This window comes from Spermophilus citellus (assembly GCF_964194105.1).
Source record: "Spermophilus citellus genome assembly, chromosome: 2".
Classification (NCBI taxonomy): Eukaryota; Metazoa; Chordata; class Mammalia; order Rodentia; family Sciuridae; genus Spermophilus; species Spermophilus citellus.
The window spans coordinates 76123659-76142401 of NC_138183.1; positions in this window are offsets into that span (position 1 = coordinate 76123659).

Below are 18743 nucleotides of genomic sequence, written 5' to 3' on the forward strand. Positions count from 1 at the left end.
TCCTAAAATAATTCAGGGACTGTTATCATAGATATCGCAAGGTAAAGATTCTATTTTTTTCCTGCTATTTTATCAATAAACATTATTTCCATACTGTTCATAAAAGGCAATTATGCCTGATATCTTTATTGAAAATTTGTACTCAATCAAGTACAAATTATTAATGGACACTAAGTAAGAAAAGAATTATTTAAAAATCAAGCAATGGTATCCTATTATATAATAATATCTCATAAAATATAGTGTGTTATGTAGCTTGAAATAATTAATAGATCTTGATTATTATTATGATTATATTAAGAATTTCTAACAGGAAAAGAGACTTGCTTCAAAATGGGAACAAAATGTTTTATATTAATAAATAATTAAAATAGAAATTGGATCATAAATAGAAAGCGTTAGTTCTTAGCATAAGTTTCCCTTTAAGCAAAACATTATGACCTCAGTTTAGATTTAAAACCCTTCATAAATGTATTTAGCAACATATCAGGTGACTAAGTAAACAACTAAAGAGTGGTTGACTTTGATTTAGCTAAACAATTTAAGTTTGTAAAGGTAATAATTATTTCATAGAGCATAAAAGTCTATAAAAAGACTTAATAAGTCTTAGCTAATCTATAGCTTATATTTTAGAAGTATTGAAGACAATTATAAAAATAAAAATGCACTACTGTCTTCCTTAACCTTTAATTTGTTCAGAATACAAGTTAAGAAGTTACACCGCAATGACTCAAAACTGGCCTGGAAGTTAAGGTAAATGGGCTGCATCTTTAATTTCACCAAAAATTAGTTATGTATTTGTAGGGAAAGGAGTTTACGACTCTCTGGGCTTTCCATTTTTTTTTCTTTCTTTTTTTTTTAGTAAATTAAAGATACAGTGACCTCCATGTTTTCTTCTAAACTTATACTGTTATTATAGTGTTCAAGTCCCCAATAGATTTTTGAGTACCTATCAGGTGGCAGCTACTATGTTAGTCACTCTATATAAAATTATATGAAATAGAAAAGAAATATTTGTTTGGGTTAATGCTAATTCTCATATTCTGCTCAATTAAAAAAAATATGCCATTATACACTGACTTACTTGTAGTCAGCTTTATTTTCTGTGACAAAATACCTGAGAAAAATAAAGTAGAAAAGATTTATTTTATGTCACAGTTGCATAAGTTTCAGTCTAAAGTTGACTTGCTCCATTTCTTTGGGCTTTAAGAAAGGCAGAGCATCACTGCAGAGGACAGTAATTGGGGAAAAAGTTGCTCACCTCATGGTATAACCAAGAATCAGAGAGGGGGTGGGGTTGAGGAAAGGGTCAGGAACAAAATATGTCCTTTCAGGGAATACCCCCAGTGACCTCTTTCCTCTAACTAGTCCTCACATCCTATGGTTTCCACCACTCAATTACGGACCTATCAGCAATTCCTGCATCAATCAGATCAAAGCCCTCATGATCTAATCACTTCCCCCAAAGAATCTTCTCTGAATATTGATGCATTGGGAATAAAACCTTCAACACATGAGCTTCTGGGAGTTATTTCAGGTCTTTGCCCTCAAAGGCTCACATACATCTCAGAATGCAAAATATATTTTGTCCACCCAAGAATCTGCATGGTTTTAAGAGTCCCAGCATGGCCCAAAAGTTGAAATCCAAAGTATGTTCTGAGTCTACTGGCAACTCAAAGGTGAGGCACCGTGTAAATGAAAATGTAAAGTTATATTAAACCAACACACAATAGGGAAACAGGCACAGGGTAAACCCTCCCTAAAAGAAAGAAATGTGGACAATGTAAAGGAGGATGGAACCAAAATAAAATTTAAACCCAGCAGGGCAAAAGTTAAAATATTGTAGTTGCATGTTCAGCATCAAGTGTCTACCTACGGTGGCACAAGGTAGTTCCCAAACTGCTTGGGCAGCCCTACTCCTATGGCCTTGCCAGCTACAGCCCACATGACCACTCTTTGGGGCTGGTTCTATTCACCATCTGCAGCTTCTTTCAGAAGAGGTTCCATATTCCTGGCATTTCTAACTCCTTGGGGTCTCCATTGCCGCCTCGGTTTCACACTAATAGGGTCAGATATCACCCTCACAGAGGCTGCCTGAAGGAATCCTGACTCTACCACACATTGGCTGGCCTTCTAGGCCTTCCTTTGATACCTGGGTTAAATCTTCTGTGATCCTCAGCTCTTTCATTTGCATTCCTGGGTGATGCCAAAGTCTCCTGCAGGCTTAAACAATAACCAGGCCCACATGGACGATGGCTGGAGCAGCCTCTGAGCACCTTGAAAGGAAAGTGAATAGGACAATGAAAATAATCCTAGGAAAACCAATTCCTAGGCAGCCCTAGGAATTTAGCCCATGTTAGCCTGGTGCCCTGTGTCCTCTTCTCAAAGCAAAGTCTTTCAAATGAGCTTTCACTTTAACCCACTTGAGCCTGGAATGGGTGGGGCCTGTCCAATTCCTGGGATACCCTTAAGGCATCTTTTTTATTGTCTTTGCAAAGCACTTGCCTTCTTGCTCATGGTGCTGATCTCTTCAGAAACCACTCTTTTGTTGATCCCAAACTTGCATGTGCTTCTTTACTGGCCAAACTGCAAGTTTTTCAAATCTTTACATTCACTCTTTGCTCCTAATTTTCACTATAAATTTGGCTAAAAGCAGCCAGCAATACCCATAGTACAACTGAATGTTGTGCAGCCTTGAAATTTCCTCTGCCAGATTCCTCTATCACTTTTAAACTCATTTTGTCTAACCATTAAAGCACAATTCTTAAGACATAGCAAAATGTAGACAAGTTTTTTGAAATAATGTAACAAAAATAGCTTCTCTCCAATTCCCATTAGAGTTCTCCTTCCCATTGGGAGCCTCACAAGCAGTCTTTACACATTCCTGTCAGCATTCTGGTCTTTAGAGCTCACACCAGCATCACCTATTAAACTCTATTATCAATATTATAAGCTTTTGTAGCCTCTTTCTTTTAACATTTTCAAGTTCATCCATAAACCAGTTTCTGAACCACATAAACAGGAATAGTCACAGGAATGACACTCCCCCACACCTTGGACCATGTTAGTGAGGTTTCTGTTGCTATAACAAAGTATATGATAAAATAAGTTTAAGGAATGAAAGATTTATTTTGACTTCTGGTTTCACAGCTTGCAGACTACAGTTGTGTGCCCCATCACTATGGGCCTCTGTCAAGAGAGAGCATCACAGTTTGCAGTGTGTGGTAGAGCAAAATTACTCACTTTCTGGTGAGCAGTAAGTAAAGAGAGATGGGATGGGACGTACAGATGGTGGTGGACAGGGGTCCAGAGACAAAATCTATCCTTCAAAGATGCTTCCAGTGGCACACCTCTTACAATGAGGCCCCACCTCTCCAATTGTCTACCATCTCCCAGTAGTGCCACCAACTGGGGACCACACCTTTAACACATGAACTTTTATGGACATTCCAGATTCCAACTGTAACATTTCAGCTACAGACTGAAGTGTCATTTGAACATTCTCATATTTCTCAACTCGTACATCTGTACAATCATCAACCAACTGTATAAATTCGGGTCCTTTCATAGGGAACATGGCAATGGAATCATCAATTAATTAAAAAAAAATCTTTATTATCTATTGCTCATTTTTACATCCCCAGTATCTGGAACACGCTTGTTTTGGCATGACAGGTACAAAATACTGTTGAATGAAAGATATGTGTCTAATATTTACTTGTCTGGCAAGAATGTAAACACAAACACAAATGAGAACTTGTATTATCATAGTATCTTTGACCCATTTATTCAGCAAATGTATCTACCTGCTTTTGGAAAAGTGAATTATAATTAGTGTATAAATAGTGATCATATAGAATATGGCTCAGTATCATAAAATAAGTGCAAACATGGAATACTAAAAACCCGGCCACTGTTTTCTGAATGTTAGAAAATTAAGGCAAGAGATAGACCAAAATTAAAGGGATTTTCATTTACTTGGGTTTGTTTTCATTTTTCTTTTGATATGTCTATTATTTCCAGGCATTTCCTCTGTATTAATTTCAAGGGTCTATCATATCTGCATTTCCATAAATAAACAAGCATATGGCTATGCCATTCTGGCCCCTTCCCCAATCGAAAACACTGAATATTCCTATCAAAGTTATCACATTCTTCTTACATTTATAACATGTTCTTCCTCAAAATAATAATTTAACAGAACCAAATTTTCTTTACACACAAGAGAAAACTGAAACCATTTGTCTTTTCTAGAACTATGGTCTTTTCAAATAATCTCTTTAGATAAATTGTATACTCTATTTTGTTTTGTTTCATTTTGTCTAACCATAAAGCAAAAGTAATTGTGGGTATTTCCAGAATTAAGAAGGGGCAAAGTTGGCTGGACTAGCCAGTTCTCTGGAGAAATGTTTTCGAACTGGAGAATAGAAATGACACTTTTTTTTTCCTTTGGAATGGACATGTACATACTAAAGGACATCTATTTCAAAAGTCCATGAAAAGTGACCTCAGCAGACTAATTAGTGCCTGTGCTGACACTTCAATTTGCAACCTAATTGTTTATTTAACTGCCAGCTATTTTCTTTCTCAAGATTGTTAGCACTTTTAAAATCTCTTTTACAGACTGGTGAATTAATCATTTATTTAATCATTGGTTTCCAAGGACCAGGTTTTAAAATGCTCTTTAAAAGATAATGTAACAACTAAAAATCAATAGAAATGTTGAAAGAAGGAGTAAGCCGTTATCCTACCAGCTTCCTAGAAAAATTCTTATTTTGTTCCATATATATTTCTATTCTCTGTTCCATACGTAAATATTTGTTTATTTTTCCCTTTCCCAATTTTTCAGCTACCTACAATGATCCTTACATATGCCTGCTCTCTCCTCCTCCTCTTCCTCCTTCTTTTTTTTTCCATTTTCTTGCCTTTGTTTCTTTATCTTTCTAGGCTTTGGTAGTCTTTTACTCTTACCAGCACTGTGAACATCCTACAGGTAAGAGTTTTATAAGCAAGAAGTCCTCTAATTGCAAAATCAGCTTAAAACTCTTAGAACCATTTCTGAAGGTTTTTCAGCTTTCTAAAACATGTCATTTCAAACAGCAACTTTTCATGTGGATTTAGAGTTCAAGTTTGGCTGGATAAGCAATAGAAAATTCACATCTAGATTTCTACCATCTGAACTTCCTTCTCTTGAGTGGCATTCTCCGCTTGTCTTTCCCCCACCATGTGGCACATGCTCCTTTCTGCCCTTTGAGATCTGAGTACATACCAAGATAAAACAGTAAGATTTTTTTCTCTCCTTCTTACCCTTCCCTTCCTTTATGTAAATATAAAACACTCCACATCTCCAACCAGTAAAAATAAAGTTAAGTAAAACCCAGATGGGACAGGAGTATTCACAACCCAGGAGAACGGGACGTGTAGGTTATAGGGTAGGTGCAGGTCTAGAAAAGCGATTTAAAAGGGTCTCAAATGATGACATAAACTAAAGAAATGAATCACCAGGGAAATAAAGGGCTTGAACAGTCAGGAAAATACTATGATTGACCTTCAGATAAAAGAATAGGCTGTAGTCCTCATGGAGGAGCATGTGGGAAAGCCAATTGACCTAATGGAACCTGAACCCTCCAAGTTTCTCCTTGAAGGAGGTTCCTGTGGCTCATAAAAGGCAATTGAACTTGTATTAAAGACCCATTATTCACATTTCTCTTGATTCTCATTTTCAGAATTGGACTTTATCTTCCATCCCTGTGAAGTTATGAACTTGGCAGAAGAGAGAACACTTGCTAAAAAAAAAACCTTCGACATAGCCCACAGGTGTACTGAGACCATGAGAGGAATAGAGAAGTGATAGGAAAACTGCTATCTAATACCGTAAGCAATCATGGATTCAAGTCAATGGGACAGTTAAGAAGCACTTTGTAAACATTAAGATGCTCAGACATTGTATTTATTAATATTAGTAATTAATTAGTGTATCTTCACAATATACTCATCTACCTGGGCCCTCTGATAACATCTAAGTCAGTGGTTCTAAAAATTTGTTGATCTATCCACTTCTATGTACTAAGAATTAGTGTAAATATCTAATATTTTTTGTTGATTATTTATAATTGACCCTCCATATCCATGACTTATGTGTTCATGGATTCAACCAAATCAACTGCAGATAGAAACAATTAGGGGGAAAAATCCTTACTGAACATGTATGAACATTTTTATTGAAATATTTCATATATATATATATATATATATATATATATATATTAAACAACTGTTTCCTTAGCCTTTACCTCATATTATATATTTTAAATAATTTAGAGATAAGTTAAGAGTATATGGGAGGATGTGCATAGGTTGTATGCAAATAGTGTATCATTTTATATAAAAAAAAACTTGGGCATTCCTTGATTTTGGCTTTCTGGTGGATCTTGACCCAGTCTTCCATGGATATCAAGGAATGACTATGTTTATAAAAATTTACTAGATTTTCAAATTGAAACACAAATTTTAAACTCACTTATTTGTTAACTTAGTTTTTAAAAAATATGTCCATCATATGCTAACTTAAAGAACACATTATTTTGACTTTTTCCCCATGCCTCATAACATTTTTAAATAATGGTATTGCTTTACATTTCCAAAAGTTGTCTAATGCTAGGTAAATGGAAAGCAGGGTAGTTTCTCAAATCTGATTCTCTGTTCAATCACGTGTAATATCACGTTACATTGTCTCTGGAAAAATTACACTACATGCTCATGAAAGAATATGATGAAAAGAAAAAATAAAATTTGGGCAATCACACTCTGCCCAGTTATTGTAGTGCTCAGATCAACCCAACATTCTCACACAGAAGAAGATTAATCTAGTCATTCCCTTTCTCTTTATTACAATCATATGAAAATGATGAGGTTAATCCTGGAAGCAAGAAAATTTAACCATGGTTGTTTCAGTTTTCAACATATACCCTAAAATTTTATATATATATATATATATATATATATATATATATATATATATATATAGTATGATATGAACAATTGAGTATTATAACAAAAATAATAATTGAAAGCAACTACAGGTATTTTCATATATCTTTTTTAAATGTCATAATAATCTTGGTCTATAAGCAAGGCTAATTCTTATGCCCATTTTAGTTATGAGAAAATTGAGATTCTTTAAAAAAGTAGCTTCCACAAGTAACAGCATATATACATCAGTAAAGTTGAGAGGGCCAAATGGAATAGAATATCATGCTAACTAGTGAATTTTGCTCAACAAAGTGACAAAAAAGCAAAAATAAAACAAGTAGGAAAGTCAAGAAATTTAGTTTATACTTTTGGTACTTTCTGGTGCTTGGTTTTATTTGTACTTGATTTTTTAAAATCTCCCATTGTAAAAGTAGAGAGGGAGCCAAATAAAACAAATGCCAATATTTTACTAAGTTAAGGAAAGGATATGGGTTTTGCTCAGTTATTTATCCTTCAGCTTTTTACAAAAAGTGATTAATCTATTAATGTGTGAGTGGGTTTCTTTTAATGTTTTTTCTCATCCTATTTTCAAACCTTATTCTCATTAGTTCTTCGCTGCTCTTTGGTGTGGTCTGTGGGGACCAACCCCAGAGTGGCTAACTAGGGAGAGAATCACTGAGGAGATCATCAGTCACTTGATGTTCCTGAGAAGAAAACCAAGCAGTAAAATTTTACACTACTTGTGAATACAGAAATAATTCAAAATAAGCAAGTTCAAGCTGGAATTTATGATGAGGCAAAGTCCATTAGCACTCTAGCAAATCCACGTGAATTCTGGAAATGTTTTAGGGACTGAACTAAGCCTTCTAATTATCTTTAGACCAAATCATATTAGAAATTGAGCTCTATTCCCCCCTGTATCAAGTTTTCTGGCTGTAAGATGCTTTGGGAGGAATGTTAACCCTTCAGGGCCTGCAAGGTCCTATTTTGAATGGATTGACAGCGGCAAAAATTCCACATTTTAGATAAATACCTCTGGGTTTCTTCCTCATACATATTGGCTATATGTGATTTCTTCCTCCCAAGGGGGGATAAAGTTAGAGACACAATTATTATATTCTTCATTAACAGAAGACTGGCTGCACTCAACAACTCCTCTTATCATCTGGCACAGAAAAAAAAATCAGAACTTTTTAAAATTATTGCCTCCAAAAGTTTTAAAATCTCTTAAGTATTTTCATTTTACTTTATAAATGCACACCAAATTCAGTAACACAAATACACAAATCCATATCTTATACCAGGAAATCTCAACAGCTATTCAAATGTTATCTTTTATATAACAAGATCTTCACTTTCCCCTAAACCAAAATCCAAGGTCAAGCTTTGGATTTGCTTCCCTCATCAAATCATCCCTTCCAACAAAAAGAAGGTTTATTTACTTCCTACTGCTAAATCTCTTACTTGAATTCTCAACAATGCAGTAGTGAATGAGGCAATCTCTCTTCTCTTGAACTCTACTCACCAAACTACTGACATATTCATCCTCATTGCTGACCTTGTTGGGTCATCCTGCTCTGCTACATGCTGAATTTTATGCCCAGTATCCTACTACTTAGCACTTCAGATTAATGATTGCAATTTCAGTGCAGAGTCATAGTATATTTCTTTCAGAATTTATTTCAGGTAATAATACTGGGATTTTTGTTTAATTATTTAGATAATACTATTAAATACTTGATATATTTTAAATAAATACATAAACTATATCAAAGCATCAGGAAGAAAAAATTTACAAGAATACACAAGTATTGAAGGTTCTTTAAAATTACAAAATAAACTAGTTTCGGTTTCTTTTTTTCCTGGTGCTTTCTTTGACTTAGATCTTTCTACAGCCAGGTCAAGGATGACACCATAATCTCTGATGGACTAGTTTTACTTATCTTGGTAAGTGTCTATTTTGTTCTGGATGGAGCTTCCAAAACTTCGTGGTGGCATGAAATTATACAACATGGTTAGAGAATTACAGTCAAAAGAAATGGAACAATGAGTGCTTTTTGATGAATGGTAGTGGAATAGTTGGTGAAGTAAAAGAAATTCTAAGTACAGTGTATCTTGGGAACTTACCTGGACAAATGATAATTCATTTTGAAAGCTTTTAAGATCCAGTGAACAAATTCAATCTGCAAAGATGCACTGGAAAATTGTCATTTTATCTAATTTATCTAAGTGTTAAAATTAACTAGAAGTACAGGGAATAAATGGTACATATATTCCAATATTCAGAAGGAAAGTCATGAAATCTCTGGTTAAAGCAGCTGTGGTGAACAAGTAGGAGATTCAAAATAAGTGTCAACCAGGAGTTAAAATCTGTAGGATTTTGTGGAGATGGTGATACAAAGAGGATTATCAGATGATTTTTTCATGCTTCCAACTTAAGAAAGAACATGTACTAATATTTGTCACCAAGATAAAAGCATGCAATGAGACTGCATATACCTTAGCAGACTGAATTTTTTTCTGAATACAATATAGCTACAATTTACTGAGCCTTTATTTTGTACTCCAAAACATGCTAAATAAAAAACAATCTCTTTAGACAAAATTCAAACACAGTCCCTTTTCTTTAGCAAGTCCCCCCAAATTAATTATCACCCTTTATAGTCACTCTTTATAAAGTGGGGTAAAATTTCAAAATTCTGAAAAAGGGACATCAGAAATGCTCTTCAATGAAGTCCCTTGGTTTTTTTTTAAAGAAAGATAAATATTACACACTGTCATTTTTGCAATTGTTTTAAAGGCCCAGACAGAATAGAAGATCCCCCACATCCACAGTCCCTCCAACTTCACTATCCACATATGTCTTAGAAGGATTGGCCAGAGCCTATCCACCCATGTCAATTGCTGCTTCCATGTGGCCTGTCCTCTTCAGTTGGTAAAGCCAGAGAAGATTGATAGCTATATTTATTCAATTTCAAGTTACCTTTTGTCAGTTAGAACACTTTATATTAGGTCATTCTTTTCTTCTTACAGAGGTAAAACATAGAGCTTCAACCACACAAGGATTCTTGCAACATGGTGGATGCTACAAAAATTATGATATCTGTTGCTTTTCCTCCCCACACTTTTTAAAGGGTAAAGGTATGAGAATGGAACATCTTTTTTTTTTTTTTTTGCAGAAAAAATGTTCTCTGATTGAACTAGAAAGAACCTATTCTTAGAAATAGGAAGTATTGTCACATGGAGAAGTGTCAAGAATTTTCTCTTCTCTTCAGGTAGGTTTAGCCAGAGCTTTCCATACACAAAAATGTAATTCAGTCTTCTATGAGATAGTTATTGACACCTTCATTTTGAAATCGAAATCTTTTCTGAGACATTAAAGTAGAGATAGGAGTAGAGATTAGAGATTAGTTCACAGCTTCAGAATAAAGCTCAGAATGGTGATATAGATCTGGGATTATCAGAATGTAATTGGTAGTTCAAGATAGGGAATTACTCAGTATCACCAAAGATGAGAAATAAAATCATGTTCATTAACAAATGCTTATAAGCATTAAAATGGTTCAATTCTATTTCAGATAATGACCATCATTTTTCGTTTTTTAAAGGTATTTTCCCAATTATACTAAAAATTTTGTTCCATTTTTATTTTGAGAATATCATTTAATTTTTACCTTTACACTCAATTAATTCATGATATAAGTAATTTTATCTCATTTTTCTCAAATTCCTCATGCCTCCTATGTAGTTAAGCTTATTCTTAAAAATCTTAAGTATTTTAATTTCTTCACTTTCAGTATATCCATGGATCACTTCATGTTCTTGTCTTATTTCATTAGTTAGCTTTCCCAAATGGTGTTAAATGATAATACTGACAAGGTACATCCGGATTTCCTTAAAATAGCCTGATTATTTTCACTCTTCAGTTTCCTGGTTGAAATGGGTTTTAACATATTACTTTCCAACTATATTTACTTTACAGAAATTTAGTTGGAATTTTTGATAATTTTTTAAATGCTATTTAAGATTTTTTGTTAGGTTATGAATTCTGTTTTTGATGATTTTGAATATCTTATTTGTTTATTATTTTTAATGTTACTATATTCAGCTTATTACACAATTGAGAATCCTAGCTTTTATAATATAATTTAACCCATAATTTAATTTTTCTTACTACATTTTCAAGCTTTTACATGGAGGGATGACAACTTCATAAAACAAATGAATAGTTTTAAAATAGCATATAAAAGAACATAATTTATATAAAGCTATTATTTTCCCTTTAAATATTAAATGCCTTTTTTGATCAAACCATGTGAGAATGGAGTTATCTTTAGTAATAAGTTTTAGTTACTTTTCCAACTCCTCTCAAATTATTGCAGTTTTAATGTCAATTTCACTAGTTCTTATATTGCTTACATATTAGAGCTTATATATCTGTTCAACAAATATTAATATTAATAATGGAAAATTATATATCAAATTTTAATTTTTCTAGATTAATGGTTGTATGTCTTTTATCCTTTTTAAGTATTACAATATTTTTTACATTGGCTTTTCTTTAATCAAATTCACAAACATTTCTCAGTTTTATCAATCCTGGTTTGATTTTGCTTTTTCTTCCTATTTTTTTTCTATTTCAGAATTTCAGCTTTAAGCATTCTTGCCTTCTCTCTTTTTTGTTTTATTCTGTATTTACTTACTTGGTATATTTTAAGTTAATTGCACTCTTATAAAATAGTATTCTTTCTTCTGATTATGAGTATTTAAGAACATGCATTATACTATAAACACAACTTCACATTTCTCTCAGTAATTTTTCTTCATTAATTTTAAATAAATTCCAGTTTAATTTTATACTTTGCCTTTGATCCAGATGTTATTTAGAATATATTATTTATGATTTTTATTATTCTCTTGCTATTTAAAATATTCCATTCATTTATTGAACTGTAAAATTCAAGACTAATAATTTTGCGATACAAATATTTCTACTTTGGTAATCTTTTGACTCATTACAGGAGGTGTTTTTGGAAGATTTTTAGGTCATAAGAACAATGCATAGTAGTCTCTTTTTGAAAGTTACAGATTTCTATATAATGATGCTGCTGTTGTTTTTTATGCATAACTTTTCTCATTGACCATATTTTTGGTACTCAAGACATGCATTCTCCAGTTTTCCCAGCAGCATTTGTTGAAGAGGCTATCTTTCCTCCAATGCATGTTTTTGGCACCTTTGTTTAATATAAGATAATTGTAGTTTTTTGGGTTAGTCTCTATGACCTCTATTCTGTACCATTGGTCTACCAGTCTGTTTTGATGCCAATACCATGTTTTATTGCTCTGTAGTATAGTGATGCCACCTGCTTCACTCTTCCTGCTAAGGATTGCTTTAGCTATTTTGGGTCTCTTATTTTTCCACATGAATGTCATGATTGCTATTTCTATTTCTATGAGGAATGCCATTGGGACTTTGATTGGAATTGCATTAAATCTGTATAATGCTTCTGGTTGTATGGTCATTTTGATGATATTAATTCTGCCTATCCAAGAGAAAGGTAGATCTTTCCATCTTATAAGGTCTTCTTTGATTTTTTTCTTTAGGGTTCTGTAGTTTTTATTGTATAGATCTTTCACCTCTTTCATTAATTTGATTCCCAAGTTTTTTTTTTTTTTTGAGGCTATTGTAAATTGGGTAGTTTTCCTCATTTCCCTTTCTGAGGATTTGTCACTGAAATACAGAAATGCCTTTGATTTATGGGTGTTGATTTTATATCCTGCTACTTTGATGAATTCATTTACTAGCTCTAGAAGTTTTCTGATGGAGCTTCTTGGGTCTTGTAGGTATATCAGCAAATAGTGCTAATTTAAGTTCTTCTTTTCCTATACGTATCCCTTTAATTTCTTTCATCTGTCTAATTGCTCTGGCCAGTGTTTCAAGGACTATGTTAAATAGAAGTGGTGAGACACGGCATCCATGTCTTATTCCAGTTTTTAGAGGGAATGCCTTCAGTTTTTCTCCATTTAGAATGATGTTGGCCTGGGGCTTGATGGTGGAAGGTGATGGACATCATTATCCAAAGTACATGTATAAAGACATGAATGGTGTGAACACACTTTATATACAAACAGAGATATGAAATTTGTGCTCTGTATGTGTAATAAGAATTGGAATGCATTCCAGTCTCATACATTTAAAAAATAAAATCAATTTTAAAAAAAGACATGCATTCTCACCCTCTTCCTTTGTTTTACTCTGTATTTACTTACTCTGTACATTTTAAGTTGATTGCAGTCTTAGAAAATAGTATTCTTTCTTCTGATTATGAAAACTTAAGATCATGAATTATACTATAAATATAACTGTATTCTCTGTAAATCTGTTATTGAGTTATGCCCCTCCCTTCCTTCCTTCCTTCCTTCCTTCCTTCCTTCCTTCCTTCCTTCCTTCCTTCCTTCCTTCCTTCCGGGTGTGTGTGTTATGGAAGACTAAATTTAGGAGCTCTTGCATGCTAGTAAGCACTCCAACTCTGAGCTACATGACCAGCCCTCCATTTTAGTTTAAATGTTGCCACTTCTACTATCTTATTTTGTATGTCAGACATAACTTTTCCAACCCTTATTTTGAACATCTCAATTTGTTCTAATGGCCTTCCTGTTTATACAGTATAGCTGGATTTTCGTCTTCTACCCTCTTACTTTTATCTGTTTTTCTGTTGTGGAATTTCATCTATTACCAGTTATCCTGATTTATCAAGTATCTTTTTCTTTTATTTTACATATAATTTTATATATAAAATATATAACTTAATATAATTATATATAAAATATAAAATATATAATTTTATATATAATTACTCTATAGACTTGTATTTATTTAGCTTTTGTTCAATTCTTATTTTCTGGATTCATTAAAATTCCTTTCATTCATTTACATTCTCTACCTCTCTGTCAGGAGTTATAAATGATGTTTTTATTTCATATTAACATTGATTAGCAATTGTTTCTACAGATGAAAATATTTTGTATCAGCTCTTAGCTAGTATCTTGGGAAATGAAAAGCCTTTTCTTTCTCCAACACACCCAGATAAAACTTTTAAGTACATATCTGAGTTCTACTAACTTCTGTTGTTGTTTTAAGTTAGAACATGAGAGAAAGAGACTGGATATGGATAGACATGGAACTGACATCCCCTGGACCTTAACACCTTGCCCCTTTTAAAAAGAAAAATTTGATACAATATGTTTATATCAAATGTGTGTTTCAAATGTTTTCCAAAACAAGTGTTCAACCATCAAATATTCCATAGCATATAGAGTAAGAACTTTATTTATTCATTTGACAACACATATTCAACACAAATCATGACACAATGCTAGTTATAGATACTAAAAATATAACCTTAAAAATTAAGTCTCTTGCTGTTTAAAAAACACAGAATTATTCACAAATTAAATTTAGTATCTTAGGGTGATCTGTTAAAGATTTGTACAAGTGTGAAAATCTGAGAAGGAAGAAAAGACTTCAAGGAGATTGTTTGCAAAATGTGGTATTAGAATGGACGAATGGCATTTGGCTGTGATAAGGCTCTGCAAAGAATCATTCAGTGTAAAGAAAATAGGAGGAAACTGGAAGAAGGAGCATTTTTTCAAATTTATAAAGGTAAGTAGGAGGAATCAAGGGGAGACAGGTCTCAAAGTTTCCAGAAGTTTCTAAAATTTTTGAACAACTAGACTGCTCCTGATATTGATTTCCTTTTATCATTTAAAACATATTTGGATAGATCTTTAAATTTTTTTCCTACATATCCAATGTTTTTCACATATAGATTTCTTCTACCCTAAAATATTTTCATTAATATACTTTCCCTTCATATTCTTTCCATTGATTGCTTTTTCTAATTCTCTTAAATATCCTTCTATGTGTATATGTTATAAATAAAGGTACTACATAGTAACTTTCTTTTCGATTTTCCTACTCCTTGCCTAAATCTAATGACATTGAACCAAACATGAAAGGAGATTATCTACTTTCTCATCTCAATCTCACAATAACTTGTAGCAATCCACAAAGCCCCTTAATGGTTTTATGTGTTCACATCCTCACCCACCTTAAAAATGGAGATAGCATTAACAGTTATTAAATAAAATTTAAAGATTAATAAATATGTTTCGGAAATATATCTTGTCAACTATAACAACAGAAATCATTCTTTTCTTAGTAACCTCTGAAATAGTAGATTTCCTTATTTTCCAATGGACCCTTTCCAATCAAGGTTTCTGAGACACTATCTATTCTCTTCTCTCTTCTCACCAACTGCTCCTTCAACAGTTCTTTCAGCTGTTCCTATTTCAAATACTAATGCTGCCAATTTTGTTTGCCTTCTTATAATCCTACAACCTATTAATCATATCAGTGTGCCGTCAATATTTCTAGTCTTCACACATTATCATAAGATGGGTTATTTTTTCCACCTGTTTTTCTGCATTGCCAACATAGTATCTCTCTGAGTCCAAAAGATCACACCTGTGCAATTTGGAAAGCATCCAATAAACTCTGTGGAATTTTAAATTACATTATCTCTAATTTAGCTCCTTTCGATATAGTATCAGTGGCATCAAGTATTCTATTCCATTGATTTTTCACTCAATGTTTGTTTACTCCCCCATAACATTTTTCTCTCCATGGCTTAATCAATTCTATTAGGTATATTTGTTCCTTTAAAAAATAGTGCATTCTGAACCAATAGGTTTTCCCTTAGTTTACACTTTTGCATTTTGAAGCAGTAGTAAATACATTATTTCAAATTTTAACAAATTGAATGAGGTTGTTAAGCTCTGTGTGTGTGTGTGTGTGTGTGTGTGTGTGTGTGTAGATATAAAGATATATATGATACAATGTTTTTTTTTAATTTTTAGTCTATGGGAAATTAAGTAAAGCATTGTGGAAAGAAACCTTTATGCCTCAAAGTTGTTTTGTATATCCTTCTTAATAAGTGTACTCTTAATAGTCACAAATTTTGTTTACTAAGCTGGCACACAAATATAATTACAATTTTTTTCTCCACAAATTTATTTTTTTCCACAATAATGGTATTATATTATCAAATATAACCTGATGAAATGACAAAAATTAAGATATATGGCATAAAATATTGCAGCTGGAAAAGTTCCAAGGGATCATTTATTTTAATCTCTTCATCCTATAAATTATGACATTGGTAGCAGGCAGATTTATAGGTTACCTGATATCATGTTTCTGGTTTATTTTTTCTATCTCCAGAGTTCTCTACTGGCACTATTTAAAATATAGACCTCTCTACTTTTCCCTCTCAACTTTCTATCAATCTAAAGATTTTCCTAGTTTTTCCAATCTTGTTTGAAATTTTCCTTTCATTGTTTGCTGTTACAGTTTGGATCTGGATGTCCCTCAAAAACTCATGTGTTGAAGGCTTGGTCCTTAGTGGAGTAATGTCTAGTGGTGAGACATTTGGGAAGTGAATGGACCATGAAGGGTATGACCCCATCAGTGGACTAATCCACCCATAGCTGAATGGACTACTGGGAGGTGGAAACTGTAGGGCGGTGGGCACAGATGAAGAAAATAGGTGCCTGGGGAGTGCCCTTGGGGACTGTATCTGTTCCCTAGCCCCTTCCTGTCTCTCTCTCTCTCTGCTTCCTGGCTTCTATGAACTGTGAAGCTGTTCTCCACCAAACCTGTCCACCATATTTCTGCCTGTGGTCAGCCAACCATGAACTGAATCTTCTGAAACCATGAGTCAAAATAAACCTTTCTCCTTTAAGTTATTTTTGTCAGATGTTTTGGTCACAGCAATTGTTTTAGTCAGGTTTTGCTGTTGTTTGGGTTTTTTTTGTTTTGTTTTGTTTTGTTATGCTCTTTGCTGCTATGACCAAAGGACCTGACAAGAACAATTAGAGGAGGAAAGTGTATTGGGGGCTTACGGTTTCAGAGGTCTCAGTCCATAGAAGGCTGCTCCTTTCTCAGGGCTTGAGGTAAGACATAATGTCATGTGTGGTGAAGGAAAGCATCTGGGAACATGGCACCAGGAAGCAGAGAGAGAGAGACAGCTCTCTTCACCATAAGAAAATATAAATCCAAAAGGCATGTCCAGCCACACACTATGCACTTCCAGTTATCATCCAGTTAATCCCTATGAGGGGATTAATGCACCAACTAGGTTAAGGCTCTCATAACCCAATCACTTCATCTCTAAACTTTGCTGCATTGCCTCACACAGAAGCTTTAGGGTGACACTTTATGTCTGAAACATAACAGCAATGAAAAGCTGTCTGGCAAAATAGCATTGCAAAACTGATTCATCAGTGGCAACTCACTTTGATCTGCCTAGTTATATATTAGGTACTAAGTAATCTTTCCTTTTCAGCAATCTTTCTTTTGGGTAAGTGGAACTCTCATGAAAAAAAACAGAAAAATGAAATTTGTTCTTAAGTAACCACTGACAACTACCATAATAAGAATACTGAACAATCTGAAATTTAGTAATTATCATAACTTAGTTTGGATTTATGAATGTCAGAAACTTCCATGAAGACACCTTGCACTTTTTATTATTAAAATAATTACATTGAAACTAGTATATTCATTCCTACTCATTTTATCCTTGGCAAATATGAACTACTCTAAGTTCAAGGTTCAGTTGAGAAAATTTTCTTCTCAGCTATAATCAGAACAGATATTTCAGACCATGACAGATTTTACCAGTTTATGGTGAACTCTAGGGGGTAGAGGCAGAAGAAAACATTGAGTTTCTGATGTAGCAAAATACATGTAACATAAAGATAAGTGACTTTCTTGTGAAATCATAGTTATTACATAATATAGCATTAAAATGTCACTTTTCAAATGAATTTTTTCAGAAAATTATACTTATTTGATTAATATTTGTTACTAGATTCCTGATCTCTACACTTTATTACTATAACAAAAATATCCATGAGACCATTACTGCAAATGATTTTTAAATTATATGGTTTTAACCTTCTATCTCTGAACAACAATAACAAGGCTAATTGTGAACCTTGGGGCTATGGTTTGTTTTTTTTTAAACTCTGCTTATATAAATAATTTGAATATTCCAAATCAGTGTGCATGTTCAAATTTGAGAACCCAATTTAAAATGGGTCCATGAATAAAATATTTTATTGGCCTCTAGATGTAATGTGTTTACTAGACTGCGTTGTGGGAACTAGGATCAAAATATAGGGCTCAAAGATATCACAGGCTCTCTCTTGTCCAATGAGGAAATCCATGGAACAGAGAAGAGTGTGGATGCGGACTTGCTCATCGTTTATTGTGCAGTTACCATCAGTTAGTATCTAGGCAGATTGTAGGCAGCCACCAATACAATTTCTTGCTAACTGTCGTTGCAGCAACCAATGGAGTAGTGGCCCATGGAACAAGTGCTGGGACTGCAACACATGGCCTCATGCCCAGGGCTGTGCCTACCAGTAAGTGTCTGCTGCTAACACAACTAGCACAAGGGGAGTGGCCTGCCACATATGCCATGTATGCAGTACTCCATGCAATTGTCCCCACAATCACAGGCAAGAGTCTTAGAACTTCAAGAGGCATCTGATCAACCTTACTTTGCTGGTGGAGGATGGTGGAGGAGAAGAGAAAAAGGGGTAGGGTCAAAGTGGGGCAGTACACTCCATCATTACTATTTCTCGTATATCCCAGGTACCAGAGGATAACTTGGAAACATTTGAGGATGGTAGCCCCTATGAAC